Raw genomic sequence first — 27413 nt, forward strand, 5'->3', positions numbered from 1 at the left:
ATTCTCTTTCAGAAAACAAAAGTTGATTTAACAAAGATATTTTGAAATTTCTACATAATCTTTTTCTTCAACATGGAGCTTTCTAACCATTGTCTAGTAAGAATAATAAGAGGTAATTAAAATAGTAATGCATACTTTGAATATTGAGGAATACAAAGAGATTTTGGAGGCAGAGATGACTGTGTATATCACATGCCTGTTGTAAGGCAAGATTTTCTAAGAAAAAATTAAGGCCTAAAATTGAAATTTTCACTTGTAATCAAGTAAGATATAAAATGTTAAGTGTTCTTTTAAATCACGTAGTCATGTAGAATGACAATTTCATAATTATACTTATTTTATTAATTCTCAGAGAGTGTCATACAATGTATCTTGATCATGTATACATCCATGCCTCTTAAGTGCTCTCTTCCTTTCCACTCTTCCTTTTTCATCTTTTTAGAAGAGACTGCCTCACAGTAGATGTACTGGCCCTATGTCTCTTGAATCTTTTATCTCCTCTTTTATACTAGGACTTAAGCATTATGTGTAGGGGTAATGTTTTAAATGTATTAAATGTGTGCAGTGTACTACATTTAGTTGATCACTGCCTTTTGTTAATTTCAATTGTAATGTACAAATTCAGAAAAATCTGTATACGATATTTAGTCTCACTGCCTTTTCAAGGTTTAGATTTTAGTAAAAAAAACATGCTTCTGTTTAATTCTTAGGTTTTATTATCTGTATGAAAATAGGAGCTTATTCTTTTCAAAAAGTAAATTAAAGAAAGCATATGAGTTCAATAGATTATAGTTTATTAACCATTTCAGAAATCTTCAATAGACATGGATAGGCTACTATAGGAAAAAGATTTGATGACACATTATAAGAAGATTTTTAATAATACATAGTGTGGTCTAATGCAAGATTTTAGACAGATATTTATCCTGGATAGCAGAAAGAAATAGTAACTCTGTATCCAGTGGCAGAAAGAAGTGATTTATAATCTAAGTTGGGAAGATTTGGTGATTATATTAGCTACTTTTCTCCTTTCAGTGACTAAAATAATTGACAAAATAATTTAAGGAAGGGATTATTTTGTCTTACAATTGGGGGCCAGACGATCCATCTTAGGACAGATAAAGATAACATGGTGGCAAGAGTATGAAACTGTATGTCACATTGAATCTGCAGCCAGGAAGCATAGAGCATTCAAAGTTTATGTTAGGTTCACTTTCTTTCAATGCGATTGGGAATTGCAGCTGATTGAATGCACCTTCTACCATCAGGAAGGTTATTTTTCCTCTGCTTAATTTAATCTAGATACTACTTAATACACATGTATGCATAATATGATACTAGAGACTATCAAGTTGACAATCAATAACAATCATCACAACAATTTTCCTGGGGTTTAATTCTTTAAGTGTCAAGCTGCATATGTAGCAGAAGATGGCCTTATCTTGCACCAAAGGGATGGGAGGTCCTTGATCCTGTGGAGGCTCCATGTCACAATGTAGGGAAATGCTAGGGCAGTGAGGCAGGAGTATATACATGGGTGGAGGATCTCTCTCAAAGTAGCAGTGGAAAGGGCGAATGGGAAAGGAGTCTTGCAGAGTGAAACCTGGGAAGGGGACTACTTTTTGAAATGTAAATAAATAAAATAACCAATAAAAAGAAACAAAAGTAAAAAGTAAAAAGATTAAAGAATAATAATTAAAAATGTTCATATTCATAATGTGACATAACACAGCCCACTGAATATTTTAATGAGTATTATTTTTAGGGTTTAGAATACTTGTCTGTGTGTGGGGGGGAATGGCAGTTAAAACCAAGATGGCTATAGTCATATAGAACTGGTTATCTGCCCTGCTTTCCTACATGTATGCCTTTTAGAACTCTGGTAGCAGGATGTTTATAGACCTTTTTCTGTAAATGTCTTTTTGATGGTCTATTCATTATCTCTATTTAAAATGTGGTATGACAATGAATACAGCTACAGCAACAGGGTGGTGGACGTCATGGCCTACATGGCCGCCAAGGAGTAAGAAACCCTGGACCACCCACCCCAGCCCAGCAATGATACTGAGAGCAAGAGAGAGGCCCTCAGTTGCTGAGGAGTCCTCATCCCAACTCAGCCCCAAACACTGAGCATCTCCCTCACAATTCCATCCCAGACCCCCATAATAATGGAAGGAGCCTAGGGAGCCCTCCCTCCTCTCTTGAATACCATCAATAAAATTCGCCGCACCATAAAAAACTGTGGATAAGTTCTGCCTCCTTTGACTTAACAGGCACAACCATTTAAGATGCCACAGATTCAATGAATTTGCATTTTTATGCCATTATAATTATTTTTCAAGTATTATTGATATTTCGATCTGAATTTTTCATATTTATGAGTAAGACAGAATACCCTGTATATTCAAATATGTATTACTTCTTTTAGCAACATTGTTTTGTAAAAGTGAAGAAATCGATATTACAACAAAGTATTTTTGAAAGAATAAATTAAAAAAATTTAACCAAATTAGTTAGATATGTTAGGGAGATTAGTTTACATTGCCAATTGCAGATAGAAAGAGAGGTAAATACTCAAACTTTACTATCATAGCAACAGTAATTCATTCCAATATGAGAAGTGCTTCATTTATGAGCATTTCTTATAATATTGTATTTTATAAGTGTATATTGATATTTTCTATACAAAATGACAGCAATGAATATTTTGAAAGAAAATTAGCAAATTCTCTTTGGAGTCATTCAGTTTATGCTTAGAACTATAAACATTGCATTAATATATGTTGTATTATATACTTCCTGAGAAAAGGTTTGGAACATTAATTGCTCATTTGACGTGTTTTAAACTGTTTTATATAATTTATTTGCTAGCATGACTTCCTTTGATTGTGGCTATACTTACTTTAATCAAGTAGCACTAGCTTTTGAGATGTTATTTACAATATCAAATGAGTTTTCAGGATTAACATAAATTATGTGTTACCGAATATGTCTGGTTTTTATCATAGTTCATCAAAGAGAAATTTTAAATAGGAACTTAGCATGAAGAAATAGTCATAAAAGGCATAACATAGATGGTTCTTGACATCTTGTTCTGCCACCACATCAAAAAAAATAGCATTTTTTACTTAATCACGTTATATTTCGTCAAGAAAAAGGACATAAACTCCTTCAATGTTGATATACTCATAGTTTTCTATATTTGTAAATAGGTAATCTGAATGTATATACTACAGTCATAATATAGAAATGAAAAATAAATTATTAAAAGAAAGAATGTACTTTGTTCTAAAGAACTTTCTTCTCCAAGCTCTGGATTACAAAAAGATACAAATTTTGTCATCTATTCATGTTAAAATGCATGTTGTATTGAACATGGCTTGTTTGTAATTGGATAAAGAGTTAATGATGGCTAAGCTTAAGTTAAATTTGGTGCTTTATTTTATTTGATACACATGTCTCTTAGTTAATTGCTTTACTAAACCTCATTTTGTTTGGGCTTATTTTATTTCAATTAGTAGACTCTTAACATTTGTATTAAGTGAAAAATCAATTACAATAAATTATTTACTCAAGACGTATATACTTTGAAGTGTGAAATACTTATCGTTCCCTGGCATTTTAAGAGCACCTCTTTTACCATTTTAAAATAAACATGGATTTGCATGTAAAGATTGTGATAGAAAAATTATGGGTAGAAATATGTTTGTACTGTTAATACCTTTAATTCCTTTTCCAAGGCGTTAAAAAAATACACCTGAGAATAAAAAATTTAACAACCTCATGGAGTGAAATCAGTGGATGCCACTAATAACTCAATTTTAATGAAAGACCTTTTATAAATTTTTGTTGTACTCCTATCATTGTCATTGAATAAATTGATATGAAGGAGCATAATTAAAAGGGAAATCACACTTAGAATTATTAAGCATAATTATATTTTCTTTCCCATCCCATCCAGTGCTTGCTGATAGTTTTCCATCCAGGAGTTTAGTTGAAGATAGAGAAAAATCTATTTTCTCTTTTTTTAAAAAATTGAATATTTTATATATTTACATTTTAAATGTTATTTCCTTTCCTGGTTTTCCCCTCTGCAAACCCGCTATCCCATCTCCTCTTTCCTTGATTCTATGAGGATGTACCCACACACACCCACCCATTCCCGCCTCACTGACCTAGCATTCCTGTACACTGGGGCATCACTCTTCACAGGACCAAGGGACTCCCCGCCTATTGATGCCAGATAAGATTCTTTCAGTGCTTCCCCTAATTCCTCCATTGGGGTCCCCATGATCAGTCCCACAGTTGGCTTCAAGCATCCACACCTGTGTTGGTGAGGATCTGGCATCGCTTCTCAGTTAACAGTTGTATCAGGCATGCTCCTGTCAGCAAGCACTTCTTGGCATCAGCAATATTGTCAGGGTTTGGTGTCTGCATGGTATGGATCCCCAGGTAGGGGCAGTCTCTGGATGGCCTTTCTTCAATCTCTGTTCTACTCTTTGTCCCTTTAGATGGGAGCAATTCTGAGTGGTCCCATCCCTCAACCGGGGGCCAAGCCTAACGCGCATGTGGTCTCTACTGGTTTTACTTCCCCTTTGCTGGGTATTTCAGCTAATGTCATCCCCATGGATCCATGAGCAGCTCTTGCTTTCCTGACACCTGGGACTTTCTGGTATCCCCACTTCCCTGTGTCCCAATGCTACACAACTCTTTTCAAATTCCTGACCCTCTGTACATCTCCTCCATCTCCTCCTATATCTGATTCTGCCCCCTTTTTTGCCCTCCCACTCTTCTCTTTCTCCCAAGTCCCTCTCACATCCCCACTACTGCTCTTAATTATTTTGTTCCCATTCCTAAGTAGGACTGAAGAATCCAAACATTGGTCTACCTTCCTGTTTAGTTTCATGTGGTCTGTGAGTTATATCATTGATATTCCAAGCTCTTTGCCTAATATCCACTTATCAGTGAATGCAAACCTTGTGTGTTCTTTTGTGATTGGGTTACCTCACTCAGGACACTTTCTAGTTCTATCCATTTGCCTTAGAATTTCATGAAGTTACTGTTTTTATAGCTGAGTAGTACTCCATGGTGTAAATGTACCACATTTTCTGGATCCATTCCTCTTTTGAGGGTCATGTGGGTTCTATTGAGCTTCTGGCTATTATAAATAAGGATGCTATGAACATAGCGGAGTATGTGTTCTTATTATATGTTGGAGCATCTTTTGGGTATATGCCCAGAAGTGGTCTAGCTGGTTCCTAAGGTAGTACTATGTTTCTGAAAAACCTCCACACTGATTTTCACAGTGTTTGTTCCAACTTGCAATCCCATCAGCAATGGAGGAGCAGAACAAATAGAGAAACTGAATGAGATATATTAATCATGCAATAAAACAGATACCAACAAGTTTTATAAAAAAAACATTTTCATCCATACATACCATGTAGCATTTGCCTACTTATCATAAAGAAAATGAGTTTGGTTACTTTTTGATCTACCTAAAATATGTTAATTTAAATAAATTGTACAGTAAACCATGAAACACAAATACATGTCAACAGGCACTACTTGATAAGAAATAATTTCCTTCTACTTACAGGCAAAAAATGTTACAATGAGGCCAAGAAAACAAAACACCGAGAATATATGTATATTTGTAGAAAAGAACACACATAAACAAACAAACAAACACACATACAAATTATAGCATACATACTAATGTATAAACTATGTATACTGATTCTTTTGTGTCAGTTTAGCCCATTGGCAGATTCTGAAACATTCACTTAAATTTAAGATATCTATGTATTGAAATAAAACTTTTCATATCAGGAAGCCAGTGGTGATCAGGAAGAAGGTGGTGATCTACAGAATATCATATGTTAGGGATTCTAAGACAAACAATAAAACATTTTATCAGTGCTTAGCTTTCACCACAAGACTGAGAGAAAATCTCAGAAAAAAATGTGTAAAATAGTATTAATGATCCAAGTATAGGCAAGGATACTCTGAAATGGCTGATCTCTGAGAATAACAATTATCACAGTCATTATCTTATTGGAGCTGTTGTTACCTTCACAACACTAATACAAAGTCAAGCCAACAAACCTTCTAGCACAGAGAGTGGAGGTATTAATGTGGCCTCATCTCAAGTTGAGGAGCTATTGGTATTTTTAAAAGAGAAACATTCAGGAATGTATAAAGGTCACTAGTAAGTTGCCCATGATCCAGTGTATGGACCCTCAACCTTGTACATATGGTCAACACTAAATGGTTTCACTGAGGTATGGAGTAAATTTAATACAGATAGCTAAAAAAGGGATCACATCAGAACTCATTTAAGTTTGTGAACTGACTGAAATGCAGACACACCACAGAACTTTAGTACCTCTGGATGGGATACAGACATATTCCTATTATATACATTTTAATTCCAAACAATAACATCTAACTGAAGGGAAGACAAAGTGATGAATCAGAGAAAGATTGGTGAAAATGAGATAGAGATAGGCTATACGCAACTTCATGAGAACAGGCAGAAAAGAAGGGCTACTTAAGAGAAGCATAGAAAGTGTGTGTGATGAAACCAAGAAGTGAATGCTGACAGGAGCCTGATATAACTGTCTCCTGAGAGGCTCAGTCAGAGCATGACAAATACGGAGATGAATGCTAGCAGCAAACCATTGAACTGAGAACAGGGTTCCCATTGGATGAGTTAGAGAAAGGTTTGGAGGATCTAAAAGGTCTTGCAACCCTATAAGAACAACAATAACAACCAACCAGAGCTCCCAGGGACTAAACCACTACCCAAAGACTACACATGGACATACCCATGTCTCCAGTTGCATATGTAGCAGAGGATGGCCTTGTCGGGCACCAATGGGAGGAGAAGTCCTTGGTCCTGCCAAGGCTAGATGCCCCCAGTGTAGGGGAATGTTCGATCAGGCAGGTGGGAAGGGGTAGGTGTTTGGGGAGGGGAATACCCTCATAGAGAAGGGGGAGGGAGGATGGAATAGGGGGCTTATGAATGGGAAACTGGGAAAAGGGAATAACATTTGAAATGGAAATAAAACATATCCAATAAAAATACAACAAAAAGAAGTGTGTGTGTGTGTGTGTGTGTGTGTGTGTGTGTATGTATTGAATTTATTTCATTCATTCAGTTCTGTTGAGTTCAAGTGAATAGAGTTAATTTGTAGTACAGTTTATAGTCAGTGCAGTTAGGTTAGTGAAGTTCAGAGGCAGAGAAATTCAGACAGAAGCTGGGAGAAGACAATTTGAATCAGTCAGCTTGAATAGGAGTTGGAGCCAGATGTGATGACTTGACCAGTCAGCCAGAGGTCAGAAAGAACTAGAAAGGGTGAGTATATTAATTAGTAAGCCTCCATAAAGACAATTACATCTGTTGATTAAAGTTTTATAGTGAGGGATTTAAAAAATAAAATAAAATAAAATAGGACTTGAAGTTGGTAGAGGGATGTAGAAGGGATCACATTTCATAGCATTTATCATATTTTATACATCAACTTCACAAAGAATAATTGAAAATAAAATAAAACCATACTGTTTTTAACAGCAAAGAGATTTTTTCCCTTTCTCTAATTTATAGCAGTATACTTTATCGTTCTCTAAGTTTCCTGTTGCCTCTACTCAGTTTTAGAAATCAAGAAAACCCCATGTAAATAAATGTATTCAACATGAAGGGAAATATAATTTGAAAGTATGTCTTCAGTGAATTACCCAACTCAAACATTCTCTTTCAAGTTGTATGTGCTACAAAAACTTTCTTTGTCTTGTTTTAACAGAAATGTTAATATTGGTGTCTCTCCATTTAGTTTGATGTTGGCTACTGTTTTGCTGTGTATTGCCTTTACTATGTTTAGTTATGGGCCTTGAATTCCTGATCTTTCCAAGACTTAATGAATGTCAGGAGCCATAACAGGATAAGCTAATAGCTAGCAGGTGATCATCCTGAGATGGCCAGCCTCGGATTATTATATAATCTGCGACAGGTTCGCCCTTATAAAGCAAGGCTGTAAGGGATTCATTTTGGGAAAGTTTCCTGCTATTAAAATGCTTCTCCTGTTGTTATTACTAGACATATATAACAATCATTGAGTAATAGCACACCCCTTTGGAGCAGATCTCTGCAGGCCTACGAAGTTGTACTGTCTCGTAGTGATGCTATACAGACAAATAGATGACTTATTTAGTCTTAATGATGATCCCATAAGAATTCTTAAAATTATAACAATGATTATTAAGTTCTTTTATAGTGGGACTGCTTTTAAGTCTGTCTGAGAGTTAAAACTGCAGTGAGAACTCTGCCAGTCTCCCAGGTGTCACCACTTAATTGCTCTTAGATAGGAAACAGAGTTTCTCCTACTCAGAACACATTCCAAGAGGTTGTAAAACAATTATCAAGAGTCATAAATAGAGAACAAACTATTTACTACAGGTGCAAGGACAGAGGATAAGATATTGACTGGGTTTATCTATACAAAACTCCACTAACAACTATGGTTTTAGACCTTCAGTGAACCTGTAGAGATGACACTGGTGATGAATGTTTAGCCAGATAATTATTCCTGATGGATATTCATGTAAACATCCTCAGTTGTAAACTTCTATTTCAATTTATGCTTTGATCTTTCATGTGAATTTGTGATGAACTTTTCTAACACGTGTTCATATATTCTGAAAGATGTTTAAGTGCTGAGGACAAGGAGAAGACACAACAGAAGGGCTAAGAGAGAAGGACAGATACAGAAGGACTAAGCTGGAAAGGGACTGAGCTGAAGAGTCAGGTTTGAGCTAAGGAGAACTGAACTAACAAGATCTGGGCTGAGAAGAAATGCAGAGAGGAATAACTTAGAGACTGTAGGTAACATAAGAGAGCAATGTGCAGAATGCAGAGTAAAAGAGGACAAAACAAGAAACTGAAGAGAGCAAAAGGAGCAGGCAGGTTTTTCCTTACCATGGGACAGAGCAGGTCATTTCTTAATAGCAACACAGGCTTAGTCTTATTAAAAGGAACAAGCCTTTTTTTTCTTACAAACTTGGGTTTAATTCATTTAGTATTAAAAGCATAGAAGCGGGCTGGAGAGATGGCTCAGAGGTTAAGAGCACTGACTGCACTTCCAGAGGTCCTGAGTTCAATTTCCAGCAACCACATGGTGGCTCACAACCATCTGTAAGGAGATCTGATGCCCTCTTCTGGTGTATCTGAAGATAGCTACAGTGTACTTATATATAATAAATGAATAAATCTTTTTTTTTTTTTTTTTTTTTTTTTTATTAACTTGAGTATTTCTTATATACATTTCGAGTGTTATTCCCTTTCCCGGTTTCCGGGCAAACATCCCCCTCCCCCCTCCCCTTCCTTATGGGTGTTCCCCTCCCAACCCTCCCACCATTGCCGCCCTCCCCCCATAGACTAGTTCACTGGGGGTTCAGTCTTAGCAGGACCCAGGGCTTCCCCTTCCACTGGTGCTCTTACTAGGATATTCATTGCTACCTACATTGCTAAGCTACAGTGTACTTATATATAATAAATGAATAAATCTTTAAAAAAAAAAGTTAAAAGCATAGAAGCGATTTCTTTCTCTATATAATGAAGATTGGAGCTCATCTTTCATCCAGAATGAGTGAGTTCTTTCTACACTGATGCTTGGTCTTTTGCTCCATATGCATATGTAAGCATGGATGTGTGTGTAAGTATGTGATCGTGAGAATGTATGCATGTGTCTAAGAATGTAATTGTGCTAAATGCCAGAGACTGCAGTTTCTGGCCTCAGAGGAATACAGAAGGCTGGTCAGTTACAGTAGCAGAGCATAGTGACTTAGACATAGATAAGTAAATCAGCTACAGCAACATAGTAACTTAGACTTGGATAAGTAAACTTATTATACAGCAACCCTAAATATCTTGTAAGACAACGTCTTACCGTCCGCTGACGTTCTTCCCCCGCCGCTGCCTCAAGAAGAACCAACAGGAGAAAGAAGACCAATGTTGGGGCTGGCCCCCGTCAACTTAACATGAAGGGGTATTGAATTTTGTCAAATACTTTCTCAGCATAAAAATATATAACACTTCAGGAATTTGTATGTCTTCCCCATGTAGGGGCCACAGGAATCTTCTCTGTATTGTTCTACTTTTAGTATGTGTGCTGCTGAAGCGTGCATGGATTCTGCCAATCTAAGCATATACTTTTCATTAGAAAAGTGTTGCTTATGCAAATATTATCAATAATTATAATAAAGTTTAGACACTTAAAAACTTATACCAATCCGGTATGTCATTTCAAATTACTTAGAGCTTTAAAAATAGGTACCTATAATTATTCCTGTGTTTTGTGTTAATAATCTGAGGAAGATATGTATTAAATACTTTACAAATTGATTAAACACTAATAGCTACATGAAGTAACATTTAAAACAAGACTAATCTACATGTCTATACTAATAAACTAATAATAATTGGACATAGTGGTCCATAACCCAGAGAAAACAAAAACAAAGTATGGTTGATCAGAGTTCATGAATGAAATTTGTAGATCTTATTGCCAATCCGTTTTGTATTTTGGAATATATGTTTTCTTTACTCTCATATATTTTGCATTCTTATTGTAGAAGAACAAAAAATACTATAATGACTAGAAAGGAAAGACAAAGAAAAACAGAAAGGCAGGTATTTAACAGATGGGAGAAAAAAATGAGCAAGGCAGAGGGTTCAGGATCACCACAAGAAGACCTACAGAGTCAACTTAACCTGTGCCCATGGGGCCTCACAGAGATGGAGCAACCAACCAAGGAACATACAGAGGCTTAACCTAGGCACCCTGCACATTTTTAGCAGATTTACAGCTTTGTCTTCATGTGGGACACCTAAAAAAAAAAATGGGGCATGGACTGTCTCTGACTCTGTTGCCTGCCATTGGATCTGTGTCTCCCTACCTTGACAGCCTGGTTGAGCTTCAATAGGAGAGGATGTACCTAGGCCTTTGGGGTTGTATATGCCAGAGTAGGTACGTACCCTAGGGTGACTCCTCCTACTCTGATTAAAATGGGAGTGGAAAATTAGAGAGGGATTTGTAAAGGTAAAACTGGAGTTGAAATTTCACCTCAAATTGGAATTTACTCTTTCTGTCAGCAAGTGGCTATGCACACTGTCAAAGCACAGGGCATGTTAATTTCAAATGGCTCTACAATCCCAATAAAATCAGGAAATAGGCAAGGCTGTCCACTCTCTCCCTACCTATTCAATATAGTACTTGAAGTCCTAGCCAGAGGAATTAGACAACAAAAAGAGGTCAAAGGGAAACAAATTGGAAAGGATGATATTTTGATATCACTATTTGCAGATGCTATGATAGTATACTTAAGTGATGCCCAAAATTCCACCAGAGAACACCCACAGCTGAAAAACCTACAGCAAAAAAGCTGGACATAAAATTACCTCAAACAAATCAGTAGCCTTCCTCTACTCAAAGGATAAAAGGCTGAAAAGGAAATTAGGGGAATGATACCCTTCACAATATCACAAACAATATAAAGTATCTTGCTATGACACCAACCAAGCAAGTATGACAAGTATTTCAGGTCTCTGAAGAAAGAAATCAAAGAAGATTTCAGAAGATGGAAAGACCTCCTATGGTCATAGATTGACAGGATTAATATAGTAAAAATGATAATTTTGTCCAAAAGCAACCTACAGATTCAATTCAATGCCCATCAAAATTCCAACTCAATTATTCATAGAGTTGAAAAGAGCAATTTGCAAATTCATTTGGAATAACAAAACACCCAGGATATCTAAAACTATTCTCAACAATAAAAGAACTGCTGGGGGAATCACAAGCTTCAACCTCATTACACAATCCTCATCCTGTATTTCAGAGCAACTGTGATTAAAAAAAAAAACTGTATGGTATTGGTACAGAGACAGGCAGGTAGAAGGAGGAACACTCCTCCATCGTTGGTGGGGTTGCAAGCTGGTACAACCACACTGGACATCAGTCTGGAATTTCCTCAGAAAATTGGACATTCCACTACCTGAGGAACCAGCTATATTACTTCTGGGCATATACCCAAAAGATGCTCCAAAATATAAAAGGACACATGCTCTACTATTTCCATAGCAGCCTTATTTATAATACCCAGAAGCTGGAAAGAACCCAGAAGTTCCTCAAGAGAAGAATGGATACAGAAAATGTGGTATATTTAAACAATGGAATACTATTTAGCTATTAAGAACAATGACTTTGTGGAATTCTTAGACAAATTGATGGAACTTGAAATTTTCCTGAGTGAGGTAACCAAAATACAAAAGAATACAAGTGGTATGCACTCACTGATAAGAGGATATTAGCACAAAACTACAAATACCTAAGATATAACCCACAGACCACATAAAGCTTAAGAAGTTGGAATACCAAAAATTGGATGGATCAGTTCTTCTTAGAGGAGAGTACAAAATATTCACAGGAGGAAATACAGAGTCAACCTTTGGAGCAGAGACTGGTGGTGGAAATGTCATTCAGAGATGGTTCCACCCCAGGAATCCATCTCATATACTGTCACCAAAGCCAGACGATATTGTGGATGCCAAGAAGTACATGCTGACAGAAGCCTGATATAGTCTCATGAGAGGCTCTACCAGAGCCTGAGAAATGCAGAGTCAAATGCTCTCAATCAACCATTGTACTGAAAATGAGTCCCCCAATGGAGGAGTTAGAAAAAGGATTGAAAGAGCTGAAGGGGTTTTCAATCCTATAGGAAGAACAATATAAACCAACCAGACACTTCTAGAGCTCCTAGAGACTAAACCACCAACAAAAGAGCACATGTGGAGGGATTCATGGCTTCAGCCACATATGTAGCAGAGAATGGCCTTATCAGGCATCAGTGAGAGGAGAGGCTCTTGGCCTTGAGAAGGCTCAATGCCTCCATGTAGGGGAATGCTAGTGTAGGAAGATGGGAGGAAGTGGATGGGTATGTAAGGAATGCTCTCATAGAGGTAGGGGGAGGAGGAAAGGGATAGGGGAATTCCAGTGGGGAAATCAGGAAATGGGATAACATTTGAAATGTAAGTAAAGCAAATATCCAATTAAAAAAAAATTGGCAGAAGCCATCTAAACTAGGCTAAAAGCTAGTAGGTGGCTTCCTGCAGGTAGCCTATGATTTTTGCATGTTCTCAGATAGGTGAGCTCTAAGAGGCAAGGCCATAAGTCACTTCATCTCCTGATTGCTTCTAGTGGCTGATATACGTTTCCTATTATTACTGAAATAATATAATGTTTCCTGGCATTATCCTATACTATTTGGTAGATTTTCTGCCGATCAAAGAAGATCTCTTTTGTAGTAGTGCTTTGTAAGTGAATAGATGATTTCTTAATCCCTAATTATGATTCTATTAAATTCTTTATAGAAGTAATGTTGAGCTCTTTAAGTAATGGATGCTGTAAGTAGGGCTCTGTAAAACTTCATGTGTCAAGATCTAATTGCAATAGGCTAGAAAGCATGCATAAAACAAATTTGCGATCAGGGAAAACATTCCTTTTGTGGTGGCTGTAAAACCATTATCTGATAACTAAAGGTCATAAAACTTGGTCTGGACAAATTTTTGGTAGTTGCAAGGGTAAAAATAATCTTGTCTGGTACATCTAGACAAAACTTCTAATGAGATACTAGGCAGATGATTTGCCTCTTGACAAGTCTGTACTAAGACAGAATTATTGTTTCAAATTCTTAATGAACCTGTGAAGCTAGTGACAGATAATGAATGTTTAGCTGGATAACTAGTCTTAATGGTAACATACATAAATATCTGTTGTAACTCCTTATTCAATTTATTATTTAAATTTATGTTTGAACTTCTTGTGAACTTTTGAAGAAAAGATTCTTGGAAGACCATGTGATCATGTATCCTGAGAAAGTCCAAGAAAAAGGAAGGATGAAATAGGAGAACAAAACACAACAAGAGAAGCAGAAGAGAAACAAAATAGAAAAAGAATAGAAACTTAGCATAGCAAAGCAGAGCAGAGGAGGCATACCAGAGAGAGCAGGCAGGCTACTTCTTACCAAGGGATAGTTTTTTCTTAAGGACTTGAGAGGGGTTTTCTTCCCTTTTCTCTTATAAAAAAAGACTAGAGTCCCTTGGTAAAGGAGCTGTTTTCTTTCTCTGAAAGGTCCCAGACTGCAAAGGACCTGGTAGGGATGGGGAACTAATATCTCCCTTACTTAATCCCTAGCAGTTAATAAACTGAATGCTAATCTCCATTGGCCTGAGGCTTCTGGCCTCAGAGAAAATTAGAGTCAAGAAAGGTACCAGTCATTTAAAAGTAAACAACTTTTACTTTCTCCAAACCAAGATTTGTCCCCCCTTCCCCAAACCCCTGTAGATGCTTTCCCATTGCTGTTATTCAGAAAGAACTGATGCTCAAACAGGCTCCCTGCACTTGAATATTCACAGTTATATAAATATTTATTTATTCAGAAATCAACCCCAGATAAAACTGAAACATTGTGGTTCTGACCATATTTAAATTGAGTTGGTGATATCCTTATTAAAGGAAGACATGATACATGATCGGAAGTCATTTTATTTTTGCTTTAATATTTCAGACAAATACCCATATTCATGACCAAAAATTCCATTCTTATAGGCGTAATCAAGTAGAAAATGCCATAAGCATATTTAACTTTGGATTTTCAAACTAAAATTGATATTGATAAAAGTATGAACCTTGATATAAAATTTATTAATATTGCTGTAATTTTTATATGAGTATAACTAATTCAGCCATGTCTTTTGAAGGCATTGTAATTGGAGCCATAATAAAACCCCTACAGAACATGTATGTGTATCATAAAGAAAGCAGCAGTGATCCCCTGCCCCTCTGAATTTGATAGTGCTTAATAGTGTAAGTTGAATTTTGAATCTGTGACAATTACTGTCTTAGTAATGTGGCAATGCAATCCTTTATAAATGTTCCTGTGGTTTTCATTCCATTTCACCTGCTGTGACTTATTTTGTCCTCTAGCATGTCAAGGTGAGAGGAAAGTTGTTTCCCTTATATTACAAATTGGAGATATTTGTTGCAAATAGAAATATATAAAGAAGTATGTACACAGTAAAATCATCATAGGTATTATTCTCTGATAGCTCTTTACTTGCTTCTGTACATTTGAAACTCTTCTATGAAATCTCCTTGAATATGTCTTCCAGTTTATGGATGAAATAGTTGATTGAGTGCCTAAGACACTGTGGTCTTTCTTCCTGCATATTTTATAAAAACATCATAGTTCTCCTTTCATGCCATGAACTCTTTTTACATTTACTTTCAGTGATCATGGTGTGTCATTTGAAAAAATTAACTTTTAAGCTTCTTTGATGGTATAATTAACATACACTAAATAAATCCAGCTTGAACCACAGCTATTAAGGTACCTGGGGTATTTATAATTTCCCCCACCTCCACTTTTGAACAGAAGAGTTTTTATAACACATATGGCTGGGTGAATCTGCCACCGATGGACTCATGTACTCATGGTTTTATGTGAAGCATGAGTAGATACCATTGCATGGAGACTAGCTATCTCTCTATCAAGGGTGTTGAATGGAATATGCTTTATAATACATGATGCTAGTTAAAGCTAAATGATATCATAGGTACATCAAATTCATGTGGTTTGAGAACTGCTTTTAAAAATAGAAATGATAATTTACCTGCAAAAAATAAATTTCTTGGCAGGAGACAATGGCATGAACAGGCATAGTTAAATTTTCATATATATTTAAGAGAGCATAACTAGATTTTCTTCTTTCACCTGTGTGGCAAACTTTTATTTGACAAATTAGAAATATTTAAAAAATTCTTTAAAACAGAAAATAAAACCTGAAATTGGATTTTTTCTACTATTTATAAGCATCCAGGAATATAAATTACTAAAATATTTGTCAATACAGAATAGATACTTTCTTAACAGAATCACTCTTCCTAAATCCTTTAGGTAAGTAGTATGTTATATGTATGATGTCTTATCTGCCATGTACTTTCCTTAGTCATTAAAAATGTTATTATTGAAAGTCAAGTTCAGAAAGCTAGTAAATTTTTTTAAATATTTTAAAGGCAATTTTATCATTTTTTAGCCATTGTTCATGATACTATTTTCCACAATAACATTTTGTAGAAGTATATAATGAATTTTATCCTACCTCTCCATCTCTTAGTGTTTCAGTGGTATAAAGAGACACCATGACCAAGAAAACTCTTAACTGGGGCTGGCTTACAGGTTCAGAGATTCTGCCCATTATTAAGGTGGAAGCATGGCAATATCAAGACAGACATGGAGTCAGAGGAGGAGCTGAAAGTTCTACATCCTGATCCAAAGGTAGACAGAAGACTACCATTGGCTAAGAGGAAGGTTTCAAAGCCCACCCCAATAATGATACACTTCCTCCAATAAGGCCACTCCCACTCCAGTAAGGCCACACCTCCTCCTAATAGTGCTACTCACTGTGCCAAGCATATATAAACCACCACACTTCCCAATCCCGAACTTTCCTTCCCTTCCACAGTTTCTCTTCTGCTTTCTTGTCATATATATATATATATATATATATATATATATATATATATATATATATATATATATATATATATCCATGATTTTATGTATCTGTATAGGAAGCAGAAATGAAATACTCAGTGGTATCTTAAGGTTGAAAAGAATTGAAAAATCTATGACTGAATTCTAGTCCTGGTCACAAAGTGTGAAACAATTCTATCTTCCAAGCTGTGGATCTTAGTACGACACCATTCCCAGTATGCCTGAGATAATTTTGTTTTTGCAGACTATCTGAATACAGTTAAGAATATGCATACCCATTTACTTCCAGTACTATCCTTGTCTGGATGGCAAACTACATGGCTATATTGACGATGCCTCCTAAAAACCCAGGCAGCAAAACAAAAAGCAAAAGCGCTGAAATTCTCATACTGAAAGTTATAATTCAAGGTCATTTTCTTGGAGAAAAAAGGAGTCAATAAAACTTATTATGTACCCACTTGTCTAATAGCAAAGTTCCTAAAAGCACAGCATAACAAACAAACCAAAAAAGGGTTTCAGTTTAATATATATGTACTAAAATATGACTTTCCCTTTTGTAGTTTCTTTCAATTAATATTAGCATTTATAGATACATATCTAATTGCATTTAATTTTCATGAATCGGTGTCTTGAAATAGTCTGTACTGGAAAAGGTATTATAGGTAGTGTCTCAAATGCTTTTATACCAAGTCTTGGTGCATAGTTTTCTATCCTATCAGAGGGAGTGCTGTGAATTTCAACAAGAGTGAGTCAACAGAAGGCTCTTTCCTATGGAAGGTTATATATCCAGGTAAAGGATTGGCTTTTTTCAAATTACACATTTTCTCACACCTATGCTCTCCAGTTGCCATGTTGTAGTGCATAGCCTCATTGAGAATCATTAGCTAATGAGCTCTATAAACAGATTTGACGTGCTAAATTTTCCTGATGTGGATAAAAAAATGAATTTATTCAAACAAAACAACTTTTCTTAAAACTTCTGGGATATTTGTGGAAAAACAGATAACACTTTGCAGCCCAAATTGGGAGTTCTAGTCTTTATAGAAGAATCAAGTTTGCTTCATATGACAATATGAGACATATTATCTGCTACCTTTGAAAAACAGTTTTCAGTGACTGTTTTCCAGTTTCAAAATTAGTAGATTTCAGTATATTGTGCGGAATTCACCTTTAAGTTTCTGTGCATTGTAAAAGTATTCTCTTTGTGGCAGCTTTCCAAATGTTAATCTCTCCTCTGGAATTCTGTAAGAGTTCAATTCATTATGTATAATATTTCTATCCTGTTTCCAATTTAGAAATTTTATAGTCTATTTTTATCCATATGATGAAGACAATGCTAAATAGGATTCAGCAGAAAAGCATCAAAAATGAAAAATAACAGCTATGAATTAATATGACACAATCTCCCAAAGCAATTGATTACTTGTTTGTTCAGTAGTTTGGGAGAGTTATTTGACTAAAAGTTTCATTTAGAATGTCAGCTGAACAGTTTCTTCATTTTCTCTGAGAATCTTCATTTTCTATGACAATGTTAGTGTTTCTTCACAATTGTGTTCAAGGATAAATGCTGTGCTGACAAAACAGCTTGATTTAAAGTAGTTTGGCTGCTGTCTTTTATGGTATAAATATCTCAATTATGTGACTGAACTCTGACCGCTTCCATGAAAATAATTTGCCACTTCCATTGAACTTAGTTGTACAACCCCCACCTACTAATGCTGATTAGAAAAATATGGCTAAAACACAATTGAAGGATGTTAACTGTCCTGTTGTAGAAGCATGTTTCAAACATGTCTTAGAAAATTTCTCAAAAAGAAGATCATATTGTGCTTTATCAAAGGTAGTACATTGTCATTAGGCAGTAAATTGACCATAGAGATTGTAACATATACTGTACTAAATATAACTAAGTCAGGTTTGCAACATTGTATTGATCTGCCAACTATGATAGTATATTCTTCATAATGTGGGCTTCAATGACCTCTATGATAATACATATTTTATTACATAGGTTAAAATATAATCCCTATTATTTTTATTATTTTATTTATTCTTCTTTCATGCAGTATATCCCAACACAGCACATTCTACCTCCACTTCACCCAGTTCCCTCCTACCTCTCCTCTGTCCCATATATATTCTTCTCATCTTGTCTCAGAAAAGAGTACACCCCCCACCAGGGATATAAATGGAAACAGCACAAGAAATTATAACATCTGGCATGAATCCTCACACCATGACTAGGCAAGGCAACAAAATAGGAGGAAGAGGTTCCCAAAGGTAGGCAATACTGTCAGAGGCAACCTCACTCCCACTGCCATAAGTTCCCCTAAAACACCAAGCCAACAACCGTAACATATATAGAGAGAACATACCACAAACCCATGCATGCTCTGAGAATTCCATTTTACTTTCTGTGAGACCCAGTAATGTGCTCTCCCCTTGTTGCAAACCCCTCTGACTTCCACAGTTCCTTGTCCCTCTTCCTCAGTGTTCCTGAAGCTCCAAGGGGACGAACCCCATGGAGACCTCCAACCTGGCTGTGAGTCTCTGCATCTTCTCACATCCCCTCTGCATTATGACTACTGATATGACTACTGATCTATGAGTTGGGTAGAATATCATAAAAATTATTTAATTTGTTTTTGTTTTAGCTTTTGATTTTTGTTTTTGTTTTGCTGTTGTTGTTGTTTTACATTTTTCATTCTGGTTTTGATTTTGTATTTGGTTTGGCAAGTCATATTTATTTCTACCCTAGGTCTCTGGGCTGTTCAGCCTCCAGTTTTCAGCCCTCCAGACAGTGTTAGGTCTGGGTTTTCTCTCCTGGATTGGCCTCACATTTGAATAGTCATTGGCTGATTAATCCCACGAACTCTTTGCCGTCATTGAACATTTTGCAGGCAGGACACATCGTAGGTCAAAGTTTTTGTGTTGTTGTTTATGTTCCAGTCCCACCACTGGGAGACTTTCCTAGTTACAGAAGATGTAAGTTTAGGCTCCACATTACCATTACTACATGTCCTCTCTAAGATATCCTCATAGATTCCAAGGAGTTTCCATCGCATTAATTTTCACATAGCCCCTTCCCCCCACCACCAAATGCCCTCCAATTTCTGTCTTCACTCCCACAAATACCTCCTTTTATCTCCTATCTCCCATCCTAATCTGATCCCATTCAAAACACAAAAGCTAATCTACTTTCCCTTCCCAGGGAGATCCATGGGAATTCTATAGATATCTTGTTACTTGGACTCAGTGGGTCTGTGGAATAAAGCATGAATATCATTTACTTAAGAGTATAATCTACGTATGAATATATCATGTTTGTATTTCTATCTCTTCTTGAAGTCTTGTCATTCCTCTTTGACCTAGCTATATGCCATCAGGTCTTTATTAAAGGCAGACAATGCCTTAGGGAAGGTGAGGACAAACAGAGACAACTTCACACAGTATACAAAAGATTAACCCTAACACTTTGTCTTTAAATTTCATGATGTCAGTTTTTTAACAGTTTAACAGTACTCTATTGTATAAATGCACCATGTTTCCTTATAACTTCTTTGGTGAAGGGCATCTAGGTTATTTCCAGATTCTGGAGATTATGAATAAATCTGATTTGAACATAGTTGAGCAGTGTCCTATTCTTAGAACGGAGTATATTTTGGGTACATTTCTTAGTGGTATAAATAAGTCCTGAGGTATGTTGACTCCCAATTTCTGAAGAACAGCCATATTGAGCTCCATAGTGGCTATACAAGTTTGCATTCCTACCAGCAATGGATGAGTGTTTGGCTTGCTCCAGATCTTCACCACCATGAGCTGTCACTTGTGTTCATGTTTTTAGCCATTCTGACAGGTGTAAGATCTTTCATTTGTATTTTCCTGATGGCTAACAATGTGTATATATATATATATATATATATGATCTGAGAACTTCTCTTAATGATCAATTACAATTTGGCCAATGATATAAAAATTTTTTATTGCTTAAAATTTATCTTCAGTTTACAGTAAGTAAAAAATATACATTTTGTTACCTCTCATGGAAATGAATATTGATTTTAATGAAAACTAATCCAGGTTAATTGGCATAATATATGCAAAGCCCCTTGCATAGAATTTGAAGCAAACCTAGCTGGATGGTAACGGTAACTATTTTGTTTTCTTCACTATACTGATGTATTAAAGATTTATAAATCCAAGTACAATGTGATATATGACATATAAATATTTTGTGATATTATTATAACAGTGATGTGAGTAGTAGCAAAATGTTAAGAAAAGTATCTGAATATATATCAGACTACTGAGAAGGATTTTCCTTCCTTTAACAGAATTTTCTATCTATTTTTTTTCTATTTTTTTAGAATTTTCTATTTTATATTCATACTATGTTATACAAATAGTGTTTTTTTCATTCACTCATGTGTTGCTTAATATTTAGTTTAACAAAAAGAAGCTGAAAAGAAAAAAAAACACACAAGTGAATCATATTTCATAGCTGCCAAAAACATTCTTTAAATCACAACAGTTTCCTAATTAGATGACACTATTTTTCTCATTGGCATAGCTTTAGTGAAATAAAATGACAAACATAAGTATCAGTCTTGGCACAATGTGATAAGCATCTTTACTCAGTGAATTGAAATATGAAAGAAGATTGACTTTAAACAACACATGTATTCATATTAAAAATGAGTATATGTAGGTGTAAAGTGCAATCTGATACAATGTTTTTTGACTTCAGCTTAATAACAAATGAGAAAAAGTCATCATCAGATACATATGATGCAATCCCATTAATTATTATTAATAACTTGAAGCCAATGCTAAAGGATCTTTAAAAGAAAATGCCTACTTTTTAACAAACAAATGTCTCAATTTTTCATTAATTTAAAGAATGAAGCAAAGTCACTGGTATTCTAATATAGACAAATCCTATGTATAAGGAATGAATGACAGAATAAAGAAAAAATTCTCTAAATATGAGGAAAATAAAATTAAAAATACAAAAAATACGTGCAAATATACTAGAATTATAGTGAAAAATACAATTCTTACAAAATGGTAATAGAGTGCAACTTTCAGAAGGAGTTATAAAAATACATATTTTAGAAAATTGTAGTATACTTGGGATCATCAATATTTCTAAATAAATATAAAGCAATACCTTTATTATTCAGTTTTCTAATCGATACATTCTTTCCCTTAGATTCATGATAATAATACTTAGGAAAACAAAAACATGAACTCTCATCATTCATTCTGTTCTACAATTATTAAAAGGACCATGGATGAAGAGAGGTCTCAGAAGTAGACACTGTTAGTCTTGCAGGGGACATGTATATGTGGCACCTACTTAATAGCATGCCCATTTCTAATTGTTATAGGAGATCCAAAATTTTCTTCTTTTCATAGGATCCTATTGCATTCATGGGGTGCACATTGACACATACATAAACAGAAAGAAATTGAAAAATTGAACACCACTCTTCACTAATTTATAAACCAGCATTAATAATATTAATATAGATCCATTTATGGTTACAATTTGGAACTTCCTAGAGTACATCCATACATAGCAAAAGCACATATCATTGTATATATTGTTGCTGGTTTAAAAATTTAAACTTGCTATATGATGGTATTTTAGATAAACCCTGAATATCAGAAAATTTTAGCCTTTGAGAGAAGCATAAACCCTATATTTAGTACATATAATAAAAGTACAAGTTTAATGTGACTAAAAATACCTGAGATTTGATGCTTCCTACCTTTTGTTTTGAATTTTAAAGTATTTTTTTTGGATAGGGTGTTGAAATCTTTTTCATAGAGGATGATTGTCAAGTGGTAGCATATGATTTCTTCTCATTATTTTTTTTATTTTTTATTTTTTTATTATCTTGAGTATTTCTTATATACATTTCAAGTGTTATTCCCTTTCCCGGTTTCCGGACAGACATCACCCTCCCCCCTCCCCTTCCTTGTGGGTGTTCCCCTCCCAAACCTCCCCCCATTGCCACCCTCCCCGCATAGTCTAGTTCACTGGGGGTTCAGTCTTAGCAGGACCCAGGGCTTCCCCTTCCACTGGTGCTCTTACTAGGATTTTCATTGCTACCTATGGGGACAGAGTCCAGGGTCAGTCCATGTATAGTCTTTAGGTAGTGGCTTAGACCCTGGAAGCTCTGGTTGCTTGACATTGTTGTACTTTTGGGGTCTCGAGCACCTTCAAGCTCTTCCAGTTCTTTCTCTGATTCCTTCAACGGGGGACCTATTCTCAGTTCAGTGGTTTGCTGCTGGCATTCGCCTCTGTATTTGCTGTATTCTGGCTGTGTCACTCAGGAGCGATCTACATCCGGCTCCTGTCGGTCTGCACTTCTTTGCTTCATCCATCTTGTCTAATTGGGTGGCTGTATATGTATGGGCCACCTGTGGGGCAGGCTCTGAATGGGTGTTCCTTCAGTCTCTGTTTTAATCTTTGCCTCTCCCTTCCCTGCCAAGGGTATTCTTTTTCCTCATTTAAAGAAGGAGTGAAGCATTCACATTTTGATCATCCGTCTTGAGTTTCGTTTGTTCTAGGGATCTAGGGTAATTCAAGCATTTGGGCTAATAGCCACTTATCAATGAGTGCATACCATGTATGTCTTTCTGTGAGTGGGTTAGCTCACTCAGGATGATATTTTCCAGTTCCAACCATTTGCCTACGAATTTCATAAACTCGTTGTTTTTGATAGCTGAGTAATATTCCATTGTGTAGATGTACCACATTTTCTGTATCCATTCCTCTGTTGAAGGGCATCTGGGTTCTTTCCAGTTTCTGGCTATTATAAATAAGGCTGCGATGAACATAGTGGAGCACGTGTCTCTTTTATATGTTGAGGCATCTTTTGGGTATATGCCCAAGAGAGGTATGGCTGGATCCTCAGGCAGTTCAATGTCCAATTTTCTGAGGAACCTCCAGACTGATTTCCAGAATGGTTGTACCAGTCTGCAATCCCACCAACAATGGAGGAGTGTTCCTCTTTCTCCACATCCTCGCCAGCATCTGCTGTCACCTGAGTTTTTGATCGTAGCCATTCTCACTGGTGTGAGGTGAAATCTCAGGGTTGTTTTGATTTGCATTTCCCTTATGACTAAAGATGTTGAACATTTCTTTAGGTGTTTCTCAGCCATTCGGCATTCCTCAGCTGTGAATTCTTTGTTCAGCTCTGAACCCCATTTTTTAATAGGGTTATTTGTTTCCCTGCGGTCTAACTTCTTGAGTTCTTTGTATATTTTGGATATAAGGCCTCTATCTGTTGTAGGATTGGTAAAGATCTTTTCCCAATCTGTTGGTTGCCGTTTTGTCCTAACCACAGTGTCCTTTGCCTTACAGAAGCTTTGCAGTTTTATGAGATCCCATTTGTCGATTTTTGATCTTAGAGCATAAGCCATTGGTGTTTTGTTCAGGAAATTTTTTCCAGTGCCCATGTGTTCCAGATGCTTCCCTAGTTTTTCTTCTATTAGTTTGAGTGTGTCTGGTTTGATGTGGAGGTCCTTGATCCACTTGGACTTAAGCTTTGTACAGGGTGATAAGCATGGATCGATCTGCATTCTTCTACATGTTGCCCTCCAGTTGAACCAGCACCATTTGCTGAAAATGCTATCTTTTTTCCATTGGATGGTTTTGGCTCCTTTGTCAAAAATCAAGTGACCATAGGTGTGTGGGTTCATTTCTGGGTCTTCAATTCTATTCCATTGGTCTATCTGTCTGTCTCTGTACCAATACCATGCAGTTTTTATCACTATTGCTCTGTAATACTGCTTGAGTTCAGGGATAGTGATTCCCCCTGAAGTCCTCTTATTGTTGAGGATAGCTTTAGCTATCCTGGGTTTTTTGTTATTCCAGATGAATTTGCAAATTGTTCTGTCTAACTCTTTGAAGAATTGGATTGGTATTTTGATGGGGATTGCATTGAATCTGTAGATTGCTTTTGGTAAAATGGCCATTTTTACTATATTAATCCTGCCAATCCATGAGCATGGGAGATCTTTCCATCTTCTGAGGTCTTCTTCAATTTCTTTCCTCAGTGTCTTGAAGTTCTTATTGTACAGATCTTTTACTTGCTTGGTTAAAGTCACACCGAGGTACTTTATATTATTTGGGTCTATTATGAAGGGTGTCGTTTCCCTAATTTCTTTCTCGGCTTGTTTCTCTTTTGTATAGAGGAAGGCAACTGATTTATTTGAGTTAATTTTATACCCAGCCACTTTGCTGAAGTTGTTTATGAGCTTTAGTAGTTCTCTGGTGGAACTTTTGGGATCACTTAAATATACTATCATGTCGTCTGCAAATAGTGATATTTTGACCTCTTCTTTTCCAATCTGTATCCCCTTGATCTCCTTTTGTTGTCTGATTGCTCTGGCTAGAACTTCAAGAACTATATTGAATAAGTAGGGAGAGAGTGGGCAGCCTTGTCTAGTCCCTGATTTTAGTGGGATTGCTTCAAGTTTCTCTCCATTTAGTTTAATGTTAGCAACTGGTTTGCTGTATATGGCTTTTACTATGTTTAGGTATGGGCCTTGAATACCTATTCTTTCCAGGACTTTTATCATGAAGGGGTGTTGAATTTTGTCAAATGCTTTCTCAGCATCTAATGAAATGATCATGTGGTTCTGTTCTTTCAGTTTGTTTATATGATGGATCACGTTGATGGTTTTCCTTATATTAAACCATCCCTGCATGCCTGGGATGAAGCCTACTTGATCATGGTGGATGATTGTTTTGATGTGCTCTTGAATTCGGTTTGCCAGAATTTTATTGAGTATTTTTGCGTCGATATTCATAAGGGAAATTGGTCTGAAGTTCTCTTTCTTTGTTGGGTCTTTGTGTAGTTTAGGTATAAGAGTAATTGTGGCTTCATAGAAGGAATTCGGTAGGGCTCCTTCTGTTTCAATTTTGTGGAATAGTTTGGAAAATATTGGTATAAGGTCTTCTATGAAGGTTTGATAGAATTCTGCACTAAACCCGTCTGGACCTGGGCTCTTTTTGGTTGGGAGACCTTTAATGACTGCTTCTATTTCCTTAGGAGTTATGGGGTTGTTTAACTGGTTTATCTGTTCCTGATTTAACTTCGATACCTGGTATCTGTCTAGGAAATTGTCCATTTCCTGAAGATTTTCAAGTTTTGTTGAATATAGGTTTTTATAGTAAGATCTGATGATTTTTTGAATTTCCTCTGAATCTGTAGTTATGTCTCCCTTTTCATTTCTGATTTTGTTAATTTGGACGCACTCTCTGTGTCCTCTCGTTAGTCTGGCTAAGGGTTTATCTATCTTGTTGATTTTCTCAAAGAACCAACTTTTGGTTCTGTTGATTCTTTCTATGGTCCTTTTTGTTTCTACTTGGTTGATTTCAGCTCTGAGTTTGATTATTTCCTGCCTTCTACTCCTCCTGGGTGTATTTGCTTCTTTTTGTTCTAGAGCTTTTAGGTGTGCTGTCAAGCTGCTGACATATGCTCTTTCCTGTTTCTTTCTGCAGGCACTCAGCGCTATGAGTTTTCCTCTTAGCACAGCTTTCATTGTGTCCCATAAGTTTGGGTATGTTGTACCTTCATTTTCATTAAATTCTAAAAAGTTTTTAATTTCTTTCTTTATTTCTTCCTTGACCAGGTTATCATTGAGTAGAGCATTGTTCAATTTCCACGTATATGTGGGCATTCTTCCCTTATTGTTATTGAAGACCAGTTTTAGGCCGTGGTGGTCCGATAGCACGCATGGGATTATTTCTATCTTTCTGTACCTGTTGAGGCCCGTTTTTTGACCAATTATATGGTCAATTTTGGAGAAAGTACCATGAGGAGCTGAGAAGAAGGTATATCCTTTTGCTTTAGGATAGAATGTTCTATAAATATCCGTTAAGTCCATTTGGCTCATGACTTCTCTTAGTCTGTCTACATCTCTGTTTAATTTCTGTTTCCATGATCTGTCCATTGATGAGAGTGGGGTGTTGAAATCTCCCACTATTATTGTGTGAGGTGCAATGTGTGTTTTGAGCTTTAGTAAGGTTTCTTTTACATATGTAGGTGCCCTTGTATTTGGGGCATAGATATTTAGGATTGAGAGTTCATCTTGGTGGATTTTTCCTTTGATGAATATGAAGTGTCCTTCCTTATCTTTTTTGATGACTTTTAGTTGAAAATTGATTTTATTTGATATTAGAATGGCTACTCCAGCTTGCTTCTTCTGACCATTTGCTTGGAAAATTGTTTTCCAGCCTTTCACTCTGAGGTAATGTCTGTCTTTGTCTCTGAGGTGTGTTTCCTGTAGGCAGCAGAATGCAGGGTCCTCGTTGCGTATCCAGTTTGTTAATCTATGTCTTTTTATTGGGGAGTTGAGGCCATTGATATTGAGAGATATTAAGGAATAGTGATTATTGCTTCCCGTTATATTCATATTTGGATGTGAGGTTATGTTTGTGTGCTTTCATTCTCTTTGTTTTGTTGCCAAGATGATTAGTTTCTTGCTTCTAGGGTATAGCTTGCCTCCTTATGTTGGGCTTTACCCTTTATTATCCTTTGTAGTGCTGGACTTGTAGAAAGATATTGTGTAAATTTGGTTTTGTCATGGAATATCTTGGTTTCTCCATCTATGTTAATTGAGAGTTTTGCAGGATACAGTAACCTGGGCTGGCATTTGTGTTCTCTTAGGGTCTGTGTGACATCAGTCCAGGATCTTCTGGCCTTCATAGTTTCTGGCGAAAAGTCTGGTGTGATTCTGATAGGTCTGCCTTTATATGTTACTTGACCTTTTTCCCTTAC

General features: G+C 36.1%; 1 protein-coding gene and 1 non-coding gene across 5 annotated transcripts in view; one reads left to right on the top strand and one right to left on the bottom strand.

The window, feature by feature from the left end:
* The window catches only part of Pcdh11x (protocadherin 11 X-linked), a 695481-nt gene that overhangs the window by 534114 nt on the left and 133954 nt on the right, over positions 1-27413 (top strand). The window lies entirely within an intron of this gene.
* LOC120099419 (U6 spliceosomal RNA) lies at positions 10079-10181 on the bottom strand. Its single transcript, XR_005498605.1, has one exon. It is a non-coding gene; the product is annotated as a U6 spliceosomal RNA (small nuclear RNA).

This window comes from Rattus norvegicus, chromosome X (genome assembly GCF_036323735.1).
Source record: "Rattus norvegicus strain BN/NHsdMcwi chromosome X, GRCr8, whole genome shotgun sequence".
Lineage (NCBI taxonomy): Eukaryota > Metazoa > Chordata > Mammalia > Rodentia > Muridae > Rattus > Rattus norvegicus.